Here is a 10,335-nt window from a genome sequence, read left to right as displayed (position 1 = left end):
AGAAGAGTATAGTAATAATAGCTAAACCTCTACTTTTTTTAGCTGCCTCATCATATATGCCATGGCCTAATACACTCACATCTATGCATTTCAGAATACTACTGAGCTGTAGAAAAATATGATTTCTCTGACAAAGATAACTGAAAGTGGAGAAGAAAATGAGTAATGCACAAGGGTCCATAGGAAAGCATACCAAAATGTGATACAGAAGTCAGCATTTCTTTTTTTTTTTTTTTTTTTTTTTTTTGAGACAGGGTCTCACTCTCACCCGTCCCAGGGACTGAAGTACAGTGGTGTGACCATGGCTCACTGCAGCCTCGACCTCCCAGGCTCAAGCCATCCTCCTGCTCAGCTTCCCAAGTAGCTGGAACTACAGGCACGTGCCACCATGTGTCACTAAGTCTTTTTATTTTTATTTTTTATATTTACTTTTGCAGAGACCAAGGTCTCCCTATCTTGCCCAGGCTGGTCTCAGACTCCTACGCTCCAGTGAGCCTCCTACCTTGGGCCTCTCACAGAGCTGGGATTACAGGTGTCCGGCAGCACACCCAGCCTAAAGGTCAACATTTCTTTATATTCAAGCAACAAAGATCCTCAGAGTTAAATAAAATTAACATTCACTAGAAACATCATCTGTCTAGAGATACACAAAAGAGAAAAAAAGAATCTAAAACAACAGATTTTAGGTCTAACAACAACAACAAAATGTGGCTCATTTTTCAAAAAAAATTCCTAACACAAGAAACGATATCCATTTAACAAAATACACTTTCTTTTCTTTTTTTTTTTTTTGAGACTGTCTCCTTCTGTCATGCAGGCTGATGGGCAAATGTGCAATCTCAGCTCACTGCAACCTCCGCCCCCCGAGTTCAAGTGATTCTCCTGCCTCAACCTCCCAAGTAGCTGTGACTCCCAAGAGCCTGGGAGGTCGAGGCTGCAGTGAGCCATGGTCACATCACTGTACTTCAGTCCCTGGGACGGGTGAGAGTGAGACCCTGTCTCAAAAAAAGAAAAAAAAAAAAAAAGAAATGCTTACTTCCGTATCACATTTTGGTATGCTTTCCTATGAACCCTTGTGTATTACTCATTTTCTTCTCCACTTTCAGTTATCTTTGTGAGAGAAATCATATTTTTCTACAGCTCAGTAGTATTCTGAAATGCATAGATGTGAGTGTATTAGGCCATGGCATATATGATGAGGCAGCTAAAAAAAGTAGAGGTTTAGCTATTATTACTATACTCTTCTCCATTTTGGGTAGCCACCTCTAAAGTAGTTTTGGCATAGACTAGAGTAATGTTGTGAATAAATAAATGGGAAAAATACAATGATTTTGGCTAGCTATATATATTTTACAGTTTAATCTTCAGACTATGTTATACAGTCAGATTGTACAAAATTTAAAAATATATTGAAAACCCTTCCTGTTACTCCTCTTCCCTGTCTGCCCAGTTTCTTTACAGCTTTCCTGCTACCATGTAATTATTAGCTTCTTGCATATCTTTCTAGGTTTCTTTTGCATATTCAAATGTGAATAAACAAATACTTATTTACTCCATCTTCATACAAATGGGTTAATACTATATACTCTTCTGCATCTTAATTTATTTCACCGAACAATTTATCTTTTTTTCTTTTTTTTGAGACTTTGCTTTTCTTTCTTCAATTTTCTTTTTTTTGAAGCTTCGCTCATTCACCCAGGCTGGAGTGCAGTGGTGCAGTCTCTGCTCACTGTAACCTCCACCTTCTGGGCTCAAGTGATTCTCCTGCCTCAGCCTCCCAAGTTGCTGGGATTACAGGTATGTGCCACCACGCCCAGCTAATTTTTATATTTTTAGTAGAGATGGGGTTTCACGATGTTGGCCAAGCTGGTGTTGAACTCCTGACCTCAAATGATCCTACTGCCTCGGCCTTCCAAAGTGCTGAGATTACAGGCATGCACCACCACGCCCGGCTAATTTTTCTATTTTTAGAAGAAACCAGGTTTCACTATGTTGGCCAGGCTGGTCTCAAACTCCTGACCTCAGGTGATCCACCTCCCTCGGCTTCCCAAAATGCTGGGATTACAGGTGTGAGCTACCTCGCCCAGCCAAAAAAAATAAGAATTTTAATTAGAAGTATGTATTTAATAGATCATTCTGCATAAAATAGCCAATGCTTAAATTTGTCCACAAAGCAGAAAAATTGTAGGTCAATACAATAAGGATTCATAAATTATAGCCACTACTGTTAAAAATGAGTAGAAAATGCTGTTTAATTTGATGAAATAAAATAAATACCAGATATTTGAAAATACTCCACTGCCCCAGTTTTCAATAAAAATGTTTTCAAGGAATCTCTGCACTTACCCCCATTATCTGTTCTTTTTAAAGCTCCATCCTTATGGGGACAAAGTTCATATCTCTATAAAAAAAAAAGAAACATGTAATGAAATATTTCAGATTATCAAAAATGTATTATCTTCCCTGCAACTTCAAAACTATTGAAAATGTGAGAGCAGCATTTGTACTAGTTGCCCCCCAAGAGTATTTAGGAACATTCTTCACAAACAGTTGTTCTCGACGACATGTGATCTTCTTTAGATAACAAGTAATTTTTTTAAAGTACATTTTAATTTTTAAACTCCTGCCACAGGCCAGGTGCAGTGGCTCATGCCTGTAATCCCAGAATTTTGGGAGGCCAAGGTGGGCGGATTACCTGAAGTCGGGAGTTCGAAACCAGCCTGACCAACATGGAGAAACCCCATCTCTACTAAAAATAAAAAATTAGCCAGGCGTGGTGGCGCATGCCTGTAATCCCAGCTATTGGGGAGGCTGAGGCAGGACAATTGCTTGAACCAGGGAGGCAGAGGTTGCGGTGAGCCAAGATCGTGCCATTGCACTCCAGTCTGGGCAACAAGAGCGAAACTCCATCTAAAAGAAATAAAACAAAACAAAAAAAAATCCTGCCACAATTTTTTAAATCTTACATTAATAAAAACACAAAGATGCTGGGATTATTTACCTGGGGATGGGGAGAAAAAACAAAAAAATCCTCTCAACACAGGAATGGGGCAAGGCTTTTAACATCTGCCTGTTACCTGTTTACTTCCTGTCTTTTTTTTTGAGACGGAGTCCCGCTCTGTCGCCCAGGCTGGAGTGCAGTGGCGCAATCTCGGCTCACTGCAAGCTCCGCCTCCCGGGTTCACGCCATTCTCCTGCCTCAGCCTCTCCGAGTAGCTGGGACTACCGGCGCCCGCCACCACGCCCGGCTAATTTTTTTTTTGTATTTTTAGTAGAGACGGGGTTTCACCGTGGTCTCGATCTCCTGACCTCGTGACCCGCCCGCCTCGGCCTCCCAAAGTGCTGGGATTACAAGCGTGAGCCACCGCGCCCGGCCTACTTCCTGTCTTATGGTCAGCTAGGACGACTGCAGTCAAGTAGGTCTGGTTTCTCTTAAAGAGCCAAACCCAAGAATTTGCAATTTGAATTTAAGTGGCAAGAAATGATCTCATGCATGCTGATTTCCCTTCTGAAAGGAATTAGGCTAATCAGCTATTATTATTCAAACACAATGGTACTCAAAATTTATTGTGGATTCCTCTCCCTCCCATCCTCAGAATTTAAAAGCAAAAATAAATGTAGAGCCAGTACCACCATTTCTTATGAAACACAGTAAGTTTCAATGGCATTGTCTTACTATGAAGAATATGTTCCTGAAAGTCGCACTTAAGTATTATTTATATCCCATTTTGTTTCCAAAAGAGGTTTTGCAGCATACAATATAGTAATATAGGCCAGGCACAGTGGATCACACCTGTAATCCCAGCACTTTGGGAGGCTGAGGTAGGCAGATTGCTTGAGCCCAGGGGTTCGAGACCAGCCTGGGCAACATGGCAAAAATCCCACCTCTACCAAAAAAAAAAAATTAGTTGGGTGTGGTGGTGGCACACCTGTAGTCCTAGCTACTCAGCAGGCTGAGGCGGGCAGATCAATTGAGCCCAGAAGGTCAAGGCTGCAATGAGCCATGATTGCACCACTGTACTCCAGCCTGGGTGACAGAGTGGACCCTATCTCGAAAAAACAAAAACAAGCAAACAAAAAAGTGTGTGTGTGTGTATATATACGTGTGTGTGATATACACACCCTACATATAAATATATATACACTTACACACATATATAAATTACAACAAAAAATTAGAGTAGAAAATTAAGTTGAAATAGTTTTAAAAGTACAGAAGGCATAAGCCATAAAAGCCGACTGAGGCTGGGTGCAGTGCCTCACACATATAATCGCAGCACTTTGGGATGCCAAAATGGAAGGACCACTTGAGGTCAGGAGTTTGAGACCAGCCTAAGCAACAAAGTGAGACCTCATCTCTACACAAAATAATTTTTTTTAAAAAATAGAGCCTATTGGCCGGGTGCAGTGGCTCACGCCTGTAATCCTAGCACTTTGGGAAGCTGAGGCAGGCGGATCACGAGGTCAAGAGATCGAGACCATCCTGGCCAACATGGTGAAACCCCATCTCTATTAAAAATACAAAAAATTAGCTGGGCGTGGTGGCGCGTGCCTGTAGTCCCAGCTACTTGGGAGGCTGAGGCAGGAGAATCGCTTGAAACTGGAAGGCAGAGGTTGCAGTGAGTCAAGATCATGCCACTGCACTCCAGCCTGAGCAACAAGAGCGAAACTCCATCTCAAAAAAAAAAAAAAATTACAGAGCCTATTGATAAAGTTTGGATAGTTGTGCCTCCAAATCTTGTGTAAAAATATAATCCCAATGTTGAAGGTGGAGCCTAGCAAAAGGTGTTTGGGTAATGGGGGCAGAACCCTCATGAATGTCTTGCTGTTTTCCTTGTGGTAATGAGTGAGTTTCTTGCTGTTGTTAGTTCACGTGAGATCTGATTGGTAAAAAGAGCCTGCCATCTAGCTCCCTTCTCTCACCATGTGACACTCCTGGTCCCTATGCCCACTCCCCCATGAGTAAAAGCTTCCTCAGCCCAAAGATGGTGGTGGTATGCTTGTACTGCCTACAGAACTGTGAACCAAATAAATCTCTTTTCTTTATGTTAACAATCTACCCAGTTTCAGGTATTCCTTTACAGCAACACAAAACAGACTAATACTGCTATATTTCTTGCCTTTCAGTATTTCACTCTCCTGATTTTCCTATTAACTCTTTGGCAGCACCTTTCTGATCACCCTATCAAACCTTTAAATGGTGAAGTTCCTCAGAGCTCTGGCCTAAGATGTCATCTTTTTTTTTTTTGAGATGGAGTCTCACTCTATCGCCCAGGCTGGAGTGAAGTGGCGCGATCTCGGCTCACTGCAAGCTCCGCCTCCTGGGTTCAGGCCATTCTCCTGCCTCAGCCTCCCGAGTAGCTGGGACTACAGGCGCCTGCCACCATGCCCGGCTAATTTGTTGTTTTTAGTAGAGACGGGTTTCACTGTGTTAGCCAGGATGGTCTTGATCTCCTGACCTTGTGATCTGCCCGCCTCGGGCTCCCAAAGTGCTGGGATTACAGGCGTGAGCCACCGCGCCTGGCCGAGATGTCATCTTATTTCACGTGAAACACTAGGCAGTCTTATTCATTGTCCAAATGTCCATTACCAACTAAATTATAAAAATATAACAGTGACTCCCAAATTTTATCTATTTGTATTTGTCCTCAGGTTCAGGTATAAAACTCTATATGCTACATAAACACTTTATTTTATTTTATTTTGAGATGGAGTCTCACTCTGTTGCCCAGGCTGGAGTACAGTGGCTTGATCTCGGCTCACTGCAACCTCCAACACTGTGGTTCAAGCAATTCTCCTGCCTCAGCCTCCCAAGGAGCTAGGATTACACGTGTGTGCCACCACTTCCATCTAACTTTTTCTATTTTTAGTAGAGATGAGGTTTAGTCATGTTGCCCAGGTTGGTCTCAAACTCCTGGCCTCAGGTGATCCACCCACCTCAACCTCCTAAAGTGCTAGGATTACAGGCGTGAGCCACCGCACCCAGCCTACATAGATACTTGAAATGCTCCACAATTTATGACAAAACCTGCTCTTTCCGTATATTGGTAATGATATTTTCAATGACACATTGCTCATCCAAGACACCTAGTATACATCATCTTTGACCACTTCATACCTTACTCCCTAACCTCACTTTTAATCCATGACTGTATTGTGCCCTTCCTCTTCCTAAATACTAGTGAGAGCTGCCTATCTCTCTCCATCTCCACTATCACCCCACTTAAAGCCAGCATTGCTTTTCATCAGGACCACTTCAGTCACCTCCTAAATGCAGTAGACCCCAGTTATCCATGGGAGAAACATTCTAAGAACCCCACTGAAGGTCTGAAATGACAAATGGTACTGAGCACTTGATTCTGTTTTTTGCTATACATACATACCTATAAAAAAGTTTAATTTATAAATTAGGCACAGTAACAGATTAACAACAACAATAAAATACAACAGGCCAGATGTAGTGGCTCACGCCTATAATCCCAGGACTTTAGGAGGCCGAGGCGGGCGGATCACCTGAGGTCAGGAGTTCGAGACCAGCCTGGCCAACATGGTGAAACCCCATCTCTACTAAAAATACAACAAAAATTAGCTGAATGTGGTGGCGCACACCTGCAGTCTCAGCTAAGCAGGAGGCTAAGGCACAAAAATCAATTGAACCTGGGAGGTTGCGGTGAGCCAAGATCGTGCCACTGCACTCCAGCCTGGGCAACAGAGACTCCAACTCAAAAAAATTTTAAAAATTAAAAAAAAAATTATAACAATCTACTATAAAAAAGTTACGTGAATGTGGTCTCTCTCAAAATACAGTCTGCATAACAATAACCACATATACAATGGTGGTCCCATAAGATTAAATGCAACTGAAAAATTCCTATTGCCTAGTGATGTAATGATGTAATAGTCATAGTAACATGACAGAGCAATTTCTAAAATAAATTTAGTGTACATCAAGTGCACAATGTTTATAAAGTCTACGGTAGTTGTAGCAGTCCATTCTCTCACTGCTATAAAACTACCCGAGACTGGGCAACTTATAAAGACAAGAGGCTTAATTGACTCATGGTTCCACATGAATCTGAGGCCAGGCCCAGTGGCTCACACCTGTAATCCCAGCACTTTGGGAGGCCGAGATGGGTGGATCACCTGAGGTCAGGAGTTCGAGACCAGCCTGACCAACATGGAGAAACCCCGTCTCTACTAAAAAATACAAAATTAGCCGGGTGTGGTGGCACACACCTGTAGTCCCAGCTACTCAGGGGGCTGAGGCAGGAGAATCGCTTGAACCCAGGAGGTGGAGGTTGCGGTGAGCTGAGATCACACCATTGCACTCCAGCCTGGGCAACAAGAGTGAAACTCTGTCTCAAAAAAAAAAAAGAATCTAATCTGAAAGAGAAAATAGAGGTTAAACAAACAAACAAACAAACAAAAAACAGGACTTCAGGGACCTACAGGACAGTACCATAAGATCTTACAGGCATAACCAAAGGCCTAAGAAAGTAGAAGACAGAAAGAATATGAGGCAGGAAAGAAAATTTTGAAGAAATGATGGCTGAAAATTTCTTCAATTTGAAAAAAGACAAATTCACAGATTCAAGAATCTCAGCAAACCTCAAACAGTTAAATGCCTTGCTAAAAAGCAAACACAGAGGGAAAACTCTTGAAGCACCAAAAGAAAATGTCACATTACACAGATGGTATAGTGACTGGATAAATGGCAGATTTCTCATCATAAAATATGGAAGCCAAAAGAAAATAAACTAAAATACTTAAATTGCTAAAAGATAAAGCACTGTCAACACAGAATTCTATATCCAACCACAATGTCCTTCAAAAATAAAGGTGAAATAGATACTTTCAGATAAAAGAAAGCAAACACAATTTCTCACCAAAAGATACGCCCTGCAAGAAAGGCTAAAGAAATTCTTCAGAATTGAGAGAAATGAGCTAGAAAATGCAAATCTTCAGAAGACAAAGAAGACTACCATAAATGGTAAATATCTGGGTAAACTTAGATGACTTCTAGCTCTTAAGTTCTTAACATTTACATGATTATTGAAAGCCAAAATTATATTGTTGTTTTCTGGGGCTTATGATATTTCCAACACACATGACAATAGCATAACTGACAACAAGCAGAGGTGATATAAAACAACAACTTACAAGCTCTGTATACTTTACGACTTGTACAATATTAGCCATAAGTGATAATACTATAAAAACAGACTGAAAAGAGTAAAGGAATATATTTAAGTTGCTAGAGAAATGTGCCAAATAATTAAGTTGAAACCCTTCCTGATATTATATTAAAAAATTAATTCAAAAGTGAATCGCAGATCTAAATGTAAGAGCTAAAACTATAAAACTTTAGAAAAAAACATAGGAGGTAAGTCATTAGGACTTGGTTGAACAACAGTTTTTAGGCATAACACTAAAAGCAGAGTCAACAAAAGAAAAAATAACTAGAATTTAGCAAACCTACAGACTTTTTTGCTCAAACAAAACCATCAGGAAAGTAAAAGGATGGAAGAAATATTTACAAGTCGCATGTCTGATAAGTAGTTTGTATCCAGATACAGAGCTCTTCCACTGAAAAATAAAAAGCTATACAGCCCACTTAAAAATTGAACAAAGGATCTAAATAGACACTTCTGTAGAGAAAATATATAAATGACCAATAAGCACATGAAAAGATGTTTAACGTCATTAATCATTAAGAATTAAAAATAGACACCAGGCTGGGTGCAGTGGCTAACGCCTGTAATCCCAGCACTTTGGGAGCCCTAGGCGGGTGTATCATCTAGGTCAGGAGTTTGAGACTAGCCTGGCCATCATGGTGAAACTCCGTCTCTACTAAAAATACAAAATTAGCTGGGCGTGGTGGCAGGCACCTGTAATCCCAGTACTCAGGAGGCTGAGGCAGGAGCATTGCTTGAACCCGGGAGGCAGAGGTTGCAGTGAGCCAAGATATCACACCACTACACTCCAGCCTGAACAACAGAGTGAGACTCCGTCAAAAAAATAATATAATGAAAATAAATAAATAAAAATCAACACCACAATGAGATACTACCTCATGCCGTGTAGGATAGCTAAAATCAAAAGCCAAACAATAAAAAATGTTGGCAAAGAGATGGAGAAATTAAAACCTTCATATATTGTTGCTGGTAATTTAAAATGTTACAGCTTCTTTTGTCAGTTTTTCAAAAGGTCAAATAGAGTTACATAATGAAACAAAAATCCTACGTCCAAGAGAATTGAAAACAAATGTCTGGACTTGCAGACAAATGTTCATAATAATAATATTATTCATAATATTGCAAAAGTACATACAACCTAAATGTTTATCAATTAATGAACGAGTAAAGAAAATGTAGTATAGCCACGCAATAGAATATTATTTGACAACAAAAAGGAAGTTCTAATAAATGCTACAAAACAAATGCTTGTACATGATGCTAGGAGGAAGAAGCCACTCACAGTACACCATATATCATATGATTCTATTTATATGAAATGTCCCAAATAGGGATAGAGACAGAATGAAGATTAGTGATTGCCAGGAACTGGGGAAGTAGGGTAATGGACAATGACAGTTAATGGGCCAAAGGGCTTCTTTTTGAGGGGATCCAAGTGTTCTAAAATTGTAGTGATGTAGAGACTGTCTCAAAAAAAATAGTGTATTAGCACATATAGAAAAGTAAAACTCAATCACAAGGTGTCTGTAAGAAACACACTTTAAGGGAAGACACAAACAGGTCAAAAGTAAATGGATAGGCTGGGTGCGCGGTGGCTCACACCTGTAATCCCAGCACTTTGGGAGGCCGAGGTGGGCACTTGATCACTTGAGGCCAGGGGTTTGAGACCAGCCTGGCCAACATGGCAAAGCCCTGTCTCTACTAAAAATACAAAAATTAGCCAGGCATGGTGGCACACACCTATAGTCCAGCTACTAGGGTGGCTGAAACAGGCGAACTGCTTGAACCTGGGAGGCAAATGCTGCAGTGAGCCGAGATCACACCACTGCACTCCAGCCTGGGTGATAGATTAAAACTCCATCTCAAAACAAACAAACAAACAAACAACAACAACAACAAAAAGATGGTGAGTGGCTACACAGTAAAGAGAGAGAGGGACATTTCACAGTTAAGTCAGACAGTGAAGAAGTCATAATAATTATAAATGTATGCACCTAAAAACAAAGCTTCAAAATACATGAAGCAAAAATTAGCATAAGGCATAAACAGTCAGAATATTCAGTGCCCCAAACATAGTAAGATATTTTAGCATCCCTCTTTGCGATTGACAAAACCAGACCAAAAATAATTAATAATGATA

The sequence above is a fragment of the Nomascus leucogenys genome, unplaced genomic scaffold (genome assembly GCF_006542625.1).
Source record: "Nomascus leucogenys isolate Asia unplaced genomic scaffold, Asia_NLE_v1 Super-Scaffold_391, whole genome shotgun sequence".
NCBI classification, from domain to species: domain Eukaryota; kingdom Metazoa; phylum Chordata; class Mammalia; order Primates; family Hylobatidae; genus Nomascus; species Nomascus leucogenys.
Note: the sequence above shows the minus strand (reverse complement) of the source record.